This window comes from Fukomys damarensis, unplaced genomic scaffold, assembly GCF_012274545.1.
Source record: "Fukomys damarensis isolate Sample0158 unplaced genomic scaffold, DMR_v1.0_HiC HiC_scaffold_3, whole genome shotgun sequence".
NCBI lineage: Eukaryota > Metazoa > Chordata > Mammalia > Rodentia > Bathyergidae > Fukomys > Fukomys damarensis.
Window position 1 is genome coordinate 21,290,149 of NW_022900915.1, and position 9,197 is coordinate 21,299,345.

The window sequence follows — 9,197 nt, forward strand, 5'->3', positions numbered from 1 at the left end:
CTTTATTACTATATTGTATTACAGTATTGTACTCATTTTTATGTGAATATTTTAGGGTTGTGGAAGGAATCATCTGAATTTCTGTTATTTCATATTGGACAATTTGCTTTGCTATACAAGTTCTCTGGATTACAAGCATGTTTCCAGAACAAATTATGCTTGCAAACCAAGATTATACTGTATATATCCTTCCATAAACATTATTCAAGATTTCCCAGAATATTGCCAAGGACTGTGACTGGTTGTGGCCAAGGATCACCAATTGCACGCAAGAGTAATGTAAAGAAACTGTCAACCCAGGCCAACCTAATGCCTACAGCTATCACTCACCTTTAATGTCTCAGGGAGGGCTGGGGATTTAGCTCAGTGGTTCCACCGCCTACCTTGCAAGCACAAAGACCTGAGTTCAACCCCCGGTACCTCCCAAAAAAAACTCCAAAAACAAACAAAAAAAACCAAATAGTCATATAATGTATCAGGGGGAAAATAAGGTAATTCCTACTGATTCATATTCTCTCCAATACTTCTGAGTTAAGACCAAAGGAATGACAACGGAAAAACTGATTCAGAATATATTTTGGGGATAAAACATACAATGACATAATAGGTAAAAAGGAGAATTCAGGGATAACCACTTTTACTACTTACCAATATTATAAATAAAATGTTTCAAATTGACTACTTTTATGCACTTGACTTCTGAAGAAATTAAACATCTTTTTTATGTTTATTGGCCGTATACTCACATGTCATTTGCTCACTTTTCTACTGATTGTGTCTGAGGTTTTTTTTTATTGATTGGTGAGATTACTTTGTATATTCTGAATATTAGATGTTTGTCAGTAATTTATGTAACAAATATTTTCTGCTACTTTTTTGTCTTTTCATTTTCATTTTGTCTTTTCAATCTTTGTGGTGATTTTTATAAAGAGACATTATGAAGTTTAATACAGTTGAGTTAATCATTTCTTTTATGGCAAAAAGTTTTATCTTGTTTAATAAAACTTTCCTTACTACAAAACTAGAGCTATAATCTCCTATATTTTCATCCTGAAGTGTTCCTCCTAGTTAGAGTCCTTATCTTTTAAAGTGTACTTTATATAAGGCAGGAATTCAATTTCAGTTTTTAATGGATATTCAGCTATCTCAGCATTGGTTGCTGAATAAGTTGTTCCTTTCTCCACTGATCTTTGCTGCCACTTTGCTACATTTTTTATGTTTTCTATGGCGTTTGGTACACATAGATTTCCTTTCTCTGTCATCCTTTGTATCATAAGAGTTAGGGTCTAGGAGTTGGGTTTTTTGGAACTTCTTTGCCATCAGGGTTTAAGATAAGGTTGGGTGAGGTCAGGGACATGCTCTAATGCAAATTTGCAAGAGAGTAGGGAGATAGAACAATTCACTCCCAACCACAAAGGCACAGGAAACAAGACTTGGATAGTTGTGAGGTCTTACAGAACCCAGATAGAACCCACATTCCCATACCAGTCAAGAGTCAGGAAGCAGCAACAGTTTATGGTGTCATGGGACCTCAGCAAGAGTGATCTTTGAGTAGACTCTCTGGTAGGCTGTACCAGTGAATCATAAAACAAAATGACATACCTGCCTGATTTGGGCATAATCAATGGGGTAGAAAGAGTTAACCACACCACCCCTCCACGTCCCAAACCTTTGCCCTTCCAGCTTTTCAATAGTCTGTTTGTGTTTCCCTTCTTTAAATTCCTTCTACTTAAAATACTGAATGGTTTATGATTCCCCTGTTGCACCAAAGAAACAGGTCGCCTGTGTTAAAGATCACAGTTCCATTTATGAATGGTTCTGCTCCTGGGTTTTCTGTTATACGTCATTAGTTGGTTTTTCTACCCCTGAGGCAATGCACAGCCTCAATATGGCTTTAGAATAATTGTTGTTATCATAGGGCAGAGTTTTTCACCCTACCTTTCTTCATGAATATCTTGTTTGTGATTAGCTCTTTGCTATTCTATATCTACTTTAAAGTCACCTTATCAAATTCATTTTAAACATCATAATTTTTATTAGGTGTGCATAAAGCCAATGGATATATTTTTGAAAAGTTAATATGCGTGTACATTTTAGAAAAATAATTCTAATAATTGTGAATATATTAGATTGAATAGGGTTAGACTAAAAAAAATTAGCTTAGCCATAAAACTAAGTATAGTCATTTAGGAGAAACAAGGCAATAAAAATGGGAATGAAGAGAGTTATGCTATGTTTAAGAAATATACAAAAATGCACTAAGGAGAGAAAGTTAGTAATCACTCAAATTTCCTTCTGGGCCTCAGGGTCTATTTATTTGTTGGATAAATACCAAAATAGCCTGCTGAGACATAAGGATAGTGAGACTAGTTTAGGGAATGTTGACTCCTGGTAACTAAGAGATATTCAAGTGAATAATAAGAGTGTGAAACTCTCAGGAAGGACTGTGGTGTGTATGTGGGTTTACAAGTCAGTTCTATGTACATAACTGTGAAAGCCAGTGTAGAAAAATAAATCCAAGGTAGAGCAGAAACCTTGAGAACACTCATTTTAGAGAGTTCACAAAGAAAGAATCCAGTGAAGAAGACTAAGAAGACTGTCAAAAGACATAGTAGGAAAATAGAAAAAACTTATGAAAGTCAAAAGAGGAAAGATTTTAAGAAGGGAATTGATAACAGTGACAAATAAAGAAAATGAAGTCAATGCACTGGATCTAGTAATATTTTAATTGTAGAAGTAATGTCACTGCTGTTTTGAGGATGAAAAACAAAGTATGGCCATCTGCGCACTAAGTGGCCCCTGAAGAAGGGAAATGTAAGTACAGGTAGTTCAAGTTTGGCTGCGGAGGGAAACACTACAGAACAGTAGCCAGAGGCTGATGTCGAGTTACAGGAAATGTTCTTAAGGAATCGGTTTATGAAGTGAAGGGAACAAACAGAATGTAGAGAAGGGAAAGTGAATGGCTGCTCTCCCAACGTTTCTGCCAAGCCAGAGGACAAGCGCCAAAGCAAGTGGTTGGAGAGATAGATGAGATTACACTTTCACTGCAGGAGGGACACGGTTTCGTGGGAAATGCAAGGGCTGTGAAGCATGGGTGGTAATACATTTTGCTGGTGGTTTGGGGGCAAGAGAGTTATGTTTTTGTTCCTCTGCGTGAAAATGAAGGCAAGATTTTATACTGAGAGCAAGAGGAGATAAGGCAAAGAAAGGAAGTTGGAGAGTAGTCAAAGTTCACAGCAGTTGTTGAGATGAAAGGAAGACTAGCTGCATGGAAAATGACTCCACAAAGCACTGTGAGACTAGCTAATGTTGGACTATTTGTCCGAGCCACTGGGTAATTTTCCTCAGTAGATCACTGTAACTTCACAGCAGATTATTTCATTTTATCTCCAAGCCTGTGTACACAATTCTTACTACTAGAGTGAAATTGGATGCGTGTCATGTGATCTCTCTTGATTTTTATTGAAAGCTGAGATAGGTTGAGTGACAACTAAGATTGCCACAGTTCAACTCACAGGGAGAAAGAGAAGAGATCAAACGATATGTGGCAGGAAAAAAGCCAAAAAATTCACGAATAGTAAAATATTCTTTAACTTTGGCTATTTGGGGATACACCAAGGCACTGAGGTGGGTATAAGCAATAATTATTTCTTAAATAAAGTTAGGAACTTAGACAACACTCTATTACTAATGACAACTGAAAAACGTGGGAAAAACCACTATCTGAAGATAAATTTATGTAGGATGGTGATTAACCAACAGATCAGATATTCTGTTCTTTAAGAAACTTAATAAAACTGTAGAACTTATTGATTTGCTCTTCCTCCAGGCAGAAATATGCCAAGGATATACACAGAGAAAATAAATTAATCGTGAGCTTTTCCTAAGAAAGCTCAAGCAAACGCAGAGTTATAGGGTCTCAAAGTGAATTCAGAGACAGTGCTGGCTCAGGGTACAGCTAATATTATAAAGATTCATTACAAGTGTTTGTATTAACAAAGATGAAACATCTATCATATGACCAGAAGATTCGTTTTCTCTAAAATATACCCAGGAGAAATGGAAATAGAACAGCAAGTTATACCTTGATGTATGGATAAGCCGTCTGTGAAATAGAGATCCACCAGGTGCCCCACGAACGGCAGTTCTGGATTCTGGGGAATGGTTTGATAGCTTGTTAATCACCGAGACTCCAACAAACAGCACAGCTATTACTAGAAAATGGGATGGGATGGGGCAGAATGCTCCAGAGAAGAGCTGGAAAGCCGGAGAGCTTAACTTGTTGTCCCAGATATGAAATCAAGAGCTGCATGCTCTGCTGACTTGGGAACAATATCAGCTAAGCTGGTCTCCAGTCACCTGCCATGCACATGAAAAGTAGTTTCCCAGCTAAAATGAATAATATGGCAATGAGCAGAATGATTTTCTATTCAATCAACCAAGGGCATATATGAACTACAATCTTCAGAGGTAATTCAGGAGAAACCAGAGTGTAGAGAGGACTCAAACCAGTTGAGAGGCTGATAGGAAAGAAGGAAGAAATCCTTCCTAAAGATGTGAACTTTTCTTTCTACTTCTTTGTTATGGGCACTTTTCCTATGAGAGAGAGACAGAGATGAAAAGAAATAATTTTTTGTTTTTTGTTTTTTTGCAGTACTGTGGATTGAACCCAGGGCCTTTCCACTGAGCTACCTCCCCAGACCGTTTTTATTTTTTTATTTTGACATAGGGTCTCCCTAAGTCACTAATTTAGCCAGGCTGGGCTTAAACTCCTCCTCCTGCCTCAGCTTTCTAGAGTGCAGGGATTACAGACATGTGCCCACTCCCATTTTAGGAAGACTTTTTTTTTTTAATCAGAGCCTTTAGAACAGCTTCCAAAAATCTTCAAATGCCTAGGAATAAAGGAAAGATATATAAAAACTTTACACAGAAAAGCAAGGATATAGTGAAATTTAAGAATACCTACATATATAGAGGAATATGTCACATTTATGGGTTAGATTATTTGTTATTATAAAACTTCCTTTTTCCCAAATGAGTCAATATAGTTCCAATTAAAATCCTAGCTTTCTTTATGGAAATGGTCAGAGCCAAAAGGCTATTTTGAAGAATAAAATGTAAGAGAAAATAGTACTTGGCATTAAGGCATTATACAGCTTTAGTAATTAAGGGAGCATAGTGTTGCACGTGGATAATCAATCAGAAACCAATAAAACAGAATAGAAAATCCATACGTAGACACGTACTCATATGGTTTGCTGATCTTCAACAAGTGTCACTATAACTCAGTAGGAAAAGGAGATTTTTAATATATAGTACTATATCAACTGGGCACCCATACGGGGAAAACATGCACCTTCATTCTATTCTGTGTCATGTACTGAAGTCTATTCCACATAGCCCAAAGGCCTGTGTGTGACAAGCGAAATACTTCTATAGGAAAATATTTCATGATGTTGGACACAGCAAAGATTTGTTAAACGAGAAACCAAGTAGGTACAATTCATAATAAAAGCCATTGAGAAATTGGATTGGATTAAAAACCATGTGGCAATAACGACTAAAACTGCATATGTGCACATTGTGTGACACAGAAATTCTATTCCCACTGGTATACTCATTAGCAATGTGTGCATATGTCCACCTAAGACATGCAGAAGTATTCCTAATAAGTTATTCATGATAGATTTGTGTTAGAAATACCCCAAATGTTCACATATATAGAATAGATTAGTAAATTGTATTATATCCCTACAATAAATTATCAGAGAAGAATAACAAACATCAAACTACTGCTGCACGCAGGGTGATAAATGTTGAGGAGACAAAGCTGACATAAAAAATACATTTTGTATGATTTTGTTTTTTAAAAACTCAAAAGCACGTCAAACACTATAATAGAGTGGCTACTTCGTACAGGGTGTGATTATTCTGGTGATTATTATTCTGTGATTATTCTGTCATGAAGGTGGCTGCGAAGGACCTGATAGTGTCCTACCTGTTGGAAATAGGTGTGTGTGTTTTGCAAAAGTATATGCAGCTATACATTTTATGTCTGCCCTTTTAATATATGATTTAAAGATCACAAATACAAATTGGATTTGTATCATATCTCTCTCCCTAAGACTTCGTTGTCTTCTAAAACTTGGTTAAGATGAATGTAAGCATATAAGAGCATATACTCTTGCTCCTATAAACTGTATGAAGAAGATTTGAAAAATTTATATAATAAATTGATTGGTGTAGTGGGCAAATAATGGAAATGCATGAAAGATCCTAGTTCAAGCACTTGCATTCCCATATACCAGCTTTATGACCTCGGACTACTCTTTTAACTTTATTTACCTTTGTTTCTTCATCGATAAAAAAATAGCAATAGCAGTCCTAATTTCCTGCTTTTGTGTCCCCCCTTGCTCAACATGGGACACATTTTTCTTTTCATATCCTACTCTTAAATTCTTGCTCCTTCATGAAACTATTTCCCATTATTCTTAAAGTAGATTTTTAATAGTTCTCCTGCTCTTTCTATCTATTTTGTAAATACTGCTGTATTTGTAAATACTGAATGTTTGTGTGCTACCACAACTCATGTTGAAATTTAACTGCTACATGATAGTATTCACAGGGAGGACCTGTGAAAGATGATTAGGTCATTTGGACTTTACACTCATGAATGGGACTGGTGTTCTTACAAAATTATTATGGGAGTCTGCCGGTCTCTTCCAATCTCCTGCCATAACAGGATACACTCTTTCCTCCATTTACCAATCTGAAGCTCTAGCAATGACGCATCATCTTGGAAAAAGAAAGCAAGCCCTGATTCAACACCAAATCTGCTGGTAGTTTGGTCTGCTCAACCTCTAGAACTATGGGCAATAAACTTCTATTATTTACAGATTACCCAGTGTATTTTGTTATGGCAGCAGGAATAAATTTATATATTAGGTTGTTAGATCCCACTAAAAGAGACTATCTAGAAGATTTTGGAAGAAAATGACTCTGTTTTTCATCTTTTAATCCCTGGCTCCTAACCCAATACCTGACACATTAATATGTGATATATATATATATTTTTTTTTGAATTAATATCTTATACATCTATCAGAATGACTGTAAGAATCCTGTGGATCATTATGTGTAAAAGGGAAATACTATTTAAACATGAATTATTGTACACCAATGCATGGGAATCAATCACAAAATTGTTTCCAGTTTGTCTTCACTCTTAAATACAGAACATGCTACTCGATTTTTGAAGTGTCATGATAACTGAAGGGCTTTAAGAATATTCACGGAATCTTCACTGAAACTCATGAACCCTGCGAAGACAAGTGACTGACCAAAATAGGAATCCAGTCCATAGTGACAACAAGACACTTGTCATGGTGACAGAAGCAGTATTTATAACAAGCAGACATCAGGATTGAAATAGTATCCCCGTCTTCTCCAAAACTCACTGGACAAGTAAATAATGTGAAAGCAAACCAGCATGTTTTCCTACTATAAATGAGGCAATTAGACTATCTGTTGAACACACATTTATGATTAGTGGTGCTGGTGAGCCTTAAAAAAAGATTTATCTGTTTCTTTTGTGTAGAAATATATAATCAAACTGTTTCCTCTTTGTAAAGATCACAACCCACCTTTTTGTTTTTGGTTTATGCTATACAAACTAATTTGCACGCTTTATTTTAATAAAACAGAAGAGCCTAGTGAAACTACAGCACGTCAGTGTCATCACTGATGCCAACATCATGTTTTTCCTTGGGATCATTTAATGTTGTTTCTCATAACCCAGCATGATGGAAAACTAGAGAAGAAGGGGCTTGATTTACACTGGGGATTGGATTGGGGGTGTAGTACACTTCACCTCCAATTCAGTAGTTCAAATCTAGCCTAGGGTGAAGAGGATAAAAATATTTCCAGGTTTGTAGATGGGGAGGGGAGGAGGGGGTGAAGGGAGGGCAGAGGTAAGGGGAAAAAATGAGAATCAAGACTTGTCATGTAGAGGTACAAGATCCCAACAATGAATGTGACTGTACTGTATCCCTAAAATGTACCAATAAACTCAACTAAAGCTGAAAAAAAAATATTTCCAGGTGTTTGGGCTTAAATCAAGTCAAAGCCCTACTGCAGCTCCCTGAGGCAAGGAATCAGCAATTTATTTTAGCATTCTGTTCGTGACCCTGAAGCAGGAACAAAGCTGGTGCACACCAGGAGACTGAATGGGCCTTTATCCTGACGTCTAGCAGCATTTGGAGTCCTTACCCCACCTCCTTTTGAGATCCTCTCATGAGGTACCAAGAATTTCACCTAACGTCTCTTCCAAACTCCTGAATCCTTGGGATGCTGGAAAGCAAAGCTAGGGATTTTAAAAGAGAAAACCATTCAGTGCTTCCCTTCTCAAACAGTAAGATAATTCAGAAAGTGCAAGAAAGTTCAGAATTGCAGACTTTCTTGTATATGGCCATGAAGATGCAGTAATTTTCCTTATAAACTTTAAGATTTTGCCCAGGGGAAAAAATTCACCCGAATATGAATGTAATGGAATTCCTATAAATATGATACACAACCTACTAACTTGCATACCAAATTAGATGCTGAAGACATTGCTGAATCACAAACTCCTGTTCCTGCATTTCTGTAAATACATAAGCTATTGATTCAAACTGATCATCAGAAGTAGTAAATCATATCAAAATCAATCCAGATATGCCTTATGGGAGAACAGATAAACCAGTAGGCAAATTTAAAATGTTGATACAGTACCACTTTTAAAATTTTCTAGCCACAATTACACAGACCCTTTCCATTTTCAGTATCATTTCTTTGATTCCTGATGTTTTATTTAGTTCCATTTTCTGAAACAACCTTATCAGTTGGCCAAATCATTTGTATTAAAGGCATAGTGGTCAGATGTGTTTTGATCAAAGGAAAAATGCCTGGGCTGAAGATCAGCAGTTGGGATCCCATCCTGACTCTGCTATCATTAAGAAAAAACATCAACTCTCTTGTCCAGCCTACATCTTCATCTGCAAAACAAGGATAGGAAAGGAGGGCATGATGAAGCGTTATAAACTCCTTCCTGCACTGCATTCTAGAAAATGTGACGGAGCCCTTTAGCAGCCTTTTACATTATTATCTATATCTGTATCTATGGTTCTATGATTAGGTAATAAATCATTTGTTGTAACTTA

The 9,197-nt window shown here is 36.5% G+C and overlaps 1 non-coding gene across 1 annotated transcript; it reads left to right on the plus strand.

Moving 5' to 3' along the window:
* Positions 1-215: 215 nt before the first annotated feature.
* Positions 216-343, plus strand: LOC117287538. Its single transcript, XR_004514208.1, has one exon. It is a non-coding gene; the product is annotated as a small nucleolar RNA SNORA44 (small nucleolar RNA).
* Positions 344-9,197: the final 8,854 nt, after the last annotated feature.